This window comes from Thamnophis elegans, chromosome 9 (genome assembly GCF_009769535.1).
Source record: "Thamnophis elegans isolate rThaEle1 chromosome 9, rThaEle1.pri, whole genome shotgun sequence".
NCBI lineage: Eukaryota > Metazoa > Chordata > Lepidosauria > Squamata > Colubridae > Thamnophis > Thamnophis elegans.
Genome location: NC_045549.1, coordinates 68427030 through 68431013, shown reverse-complemented (window position 1 = coordinate 68431013; position 3984 = coordinate 68427030).

Genomic DNA, 3984 nt, shown 5'->3' with positions numbered 1-3984 from the left:
CTGGTTTGTGGCCCTGAATGATGGGGTAAACCTATCCCTAGTTCTCCAAGAAGACTAAATCAACAATTTGCTGCTTGTTCCTATTGGGGGTCAGAAGTTAAGCAGAGCCAGATTTGCTTGAAAGGAACTGAGACACCTAAGAAATTCCATGGCTGTAGGAAAATTTATGGTTTTCCCAGTTGCAATGTATTTGTTGGACCATAAGGAAGGCTGAGTGCTAAAGAATGGAGGCCTTTGAACTCTGGTGCTGGAGAAGACTCCTGCGAGTCCCTTGGACTGCAAGGAAATCAAACCGGTCAGTCCTAGAGATCAACCTTGACTGCTCTTTAGAAGGGCAGATCCTGAAGATGAAACTCAAAGACTTTGGCCACCTAATGAGAAGGAAGGACTCCCTGGAGAAGAGCCTAATGCAGGAAAATATTGAGGGCAAAAGAAGAAGGGGATAACAGAGAATGAGGTGTCTGGATGGAGTCACTAAAGCAGTCAGCATGAGCTTAAATGGACTCCGGTGGATGGTAGAGGACAGGAAGGCCTGGAGGAACGTTGTCCATGGGGTCGTGATGGGTCATATACAACTTCGCAACTAACAACAAATTTCCGAACGCAACAGCACCAAATCAATTCCATACAGTTTCCAATGATGTATCTGTAAAATCACCAGGAATCAAGAAAAATTTGAAGGAAAAGATTTCCCTTTACCCACTAGTAACTGTGGGAGGGATCTGCATTCGATGCAAGCTCTTGTAAATTTAGATGGATGTAAAACAGAACAAGATAAAGGAGTTTATTCATATATAATACATTCTCACTTATTGTACACTTGGCTATTCTTGCCAAGCCGGTGTGATTTGTTACTTCAATGTGGCAAAGTTTCGTTGTATTATTCATAAAATTCAGTCCACTTTGATTACCTCAGTGATCTATTTGTATTTTATATTACCTGAAACAGAAATTGTTCAATTGTTTTGTTGACTTGCTGAATTCTCGCCTGAGACCATAATAAAAAACTGTTACTACTACTAGACTATTTAATGATTCTAAGAGTCAGACAAGAGCAACCAAATTCTAGGTTCCCCCACCTCTCAGCTAGAGACGTTTGTGAGAAGGCCAGTTGCTCTTTCTCAGTCCAAATTACCTCAGAGAATGGTCATGGGGAGAAATGGATGGAACGCTATCTAACCACTTCTTTGGATTCCCGAAGGAAAGGCTGGCTCTAAATCAGATCAATGGAGCTTCCAGAATCCCAGAATCCGATGGAAAGTGAAGATCATATCTTCAAGGGTTCCCAAGAAGAACCCTATTCAAGAAATGAAACGTAGTCAGTTTGTGAGAAAATAAGCACCTGGCTCAGTTTTTCACAGGCAAAGAACTTTCTACAGAAAAAAAGATGTCTATAAAAATTTAATTTTCCTCCTTGCCTAGCTTCATGGTCTGTATGAACTGTGAAGAGCATCTCCAAGGAATAAATTAGCAATAGCAAAAGCAGTTAGACTTACATACCGCTTCATAGGGCTTTCAGCCCTCTCTAAGCGGTTTACAGAGTCAGCATATCGCCCCCACAGTCTGGGTCCTCATTTCACCCACCTCGGAAGGATGGAAGGCTGAGTCAACCTTTGAGCCAGTGAGATTTGAACCGCCGAACTGCAACTAGCAGTCAGCTGAAATGGCTGCAGTACTGCACTCTAACCACTGCGCCACCTTGGCTCTTATAGGAGGAGGAGGAGGAGGAGGAGGAGGAGGAGGAGGAGGAGGAGGAGGAGGAGGAGGAGGAGGAGGAGGAGGAGGAGATAATTCATTATTGGCCAGGTGTGATTGGACACACAAGGAATTTGTCTTTGGTGCATATGCTCTCAAGAGGATAAAATACATTCATCAAGAATCATAAGATACAACACTTAGTGATAGTCAAGATTACTAATAAGCTATCAAATCATACCAGTAAACACATAAAACAATATAAATTGAGAGATACAAGCAGCGTGGTTATAGTCATAAGTGGGAAGAGATAGATACTAGGAAGGAAGAGAATAATAATAATAATACAGTCTTAGTAAATTAGTTGACAGTGTTATGGGAATTAGTTGAGGAGGAGGAGGAGGAGGAGGAGGAGGAGGAGGAGGAAAAAGAAGAACAACAACAAGAAAAAAAAGAAGAAGAAGCACTTCCTTTGTGTGATTTCACTCCTGAAGTGCAGAAGAGAGGGTAGACTGATAGTGAGGAAAGAATGCTCCCACTCACCACCACCAAGAAGATACAAGGAACTTGAGAAGAAAATGGCAGGAAGTTAAAAAGATGCATCACACATCTCATTTCCTTGCTTCCACTGAGAACCTCCCTCACCTTGTCAATTTCTACTTAGATCACAGATCCAATGATTTCAGTCGCATTAGAAAGATCCTTGCCTTAAAATTGCTCAAAGTTCATTTTCTGTCAAAATCCAAAGTGTAATTGGGGGGCCCTTACAACTAATGCTTCAAAATGGTTATAATTTCTGGAACTGTTCTTCTTAACAGCTTGATCTATGGATGGCCTCACATTGCAATGAACAAGGACCCGCATTAAATTTTGCAGCTACTGTGATTGTTGGTCAAGCAGGGACAAAACTAGCCAGAGAAATTATTGAAGCCTGGGGAATGGGCCCTTCCTCAGTCAATAGGAGTGCTGATTTATTACCAGTCTTATCAGGTACTTAGGAGCCAAGGGCATGGTGGCACAAGGGAACAATTCAGGACTTTAATAGCCAGCCATTAACACCCTAATTAACAACAACAACAACAACTCCTATAGAAAAAGTGCAGAGAAGAGCAACCAGGATGATTAGGGGACTGGAGACTAAAACATATGAAGAACGGTTACAGGAACTGGGCATGGCTAGCCTAGTGAAGAGAAGGACCAGGGGAGACATGATAGCAGTGTTCCAATATTTGAGAAGCTGCCCCAAAGGAGGGGCATCAAGCTATTGTCCAAGGCACCCGAAGACGAGACAGGGAATAACGGATAGAAACTGATCAAGGAGAGATTCGACCTAGAAATAAGGAGAAATTTTCTGACACTGAGAATAATCAACCCATGGAACATCACTGGAGGCTTTCAGGAAGAGATTGGACTGCCATTTGTCAGAAATGGTGTAGAGTTTCCTGCTTAGGTGGAGGGTTGGACTAGATGATCTACAAGGTCCCTTCCAACTCTGTTAATCTAAACTAATCTACTCTACAGAGGGTTTGGTTTTTTTTATCCTGCAATGGGCCTCAGTTCTGGATGCTTTCTTTGAAAAGGCAGAACTGGCGTTCGTATTATACTCTTTCCAGTCTCAGGAATTTGTCTCAGTGCTGTCATTTTAAAAGTCTGACTCTGTCTCTGCCCGCCTGCAATTTGCACAGAGAACGATGATTACTTACAAAAATTGCTTCTATTGTACTTCCGCGTACAATCACCCACTGCCTTCAGATAAAAGGGAATTTAGAGACTTTTTTTTTTAAAGAAAGGTTTTCACATTTATTTGTACTCTTTTTATGTGTTTATGGCTAGGTTTTGCTTATTTATATCCATGTATTTGTGCCATTTTTTCACATGTTTTCATACTTGCTTCCTTGTACTTGTTGACAAATAAAAAAATAAATAAAACAAACCGAGAAGCCAAAAAGAGGTGTGCATTTCTGTGCGTGTCAGAGAAAGGGGACAGCAGACAAAATGGTACTTTTTAAATATATATATATATATTTTAAATCCCCTCAGGTATCAACAATTGCCTCAAGCTGTCATATTCTGCGTCTCTGAAACTCCAGGGCTGAACTCCAGGGAGCACTTTCAACAAAAAGGAGCTGTCAAAAATCTGACCCATGGTAGTTCCATCCACAATTGACTGGGAGATGGAAGAGGCTATAGAGAAAACACCAGCCTGGCGGAAGGAGTTAATTCTGTAATCATTCTCCAGGAGGGTTGTGATCCCCACAGCGGCCACAGTCAATTACAGGGAAGGGGTGG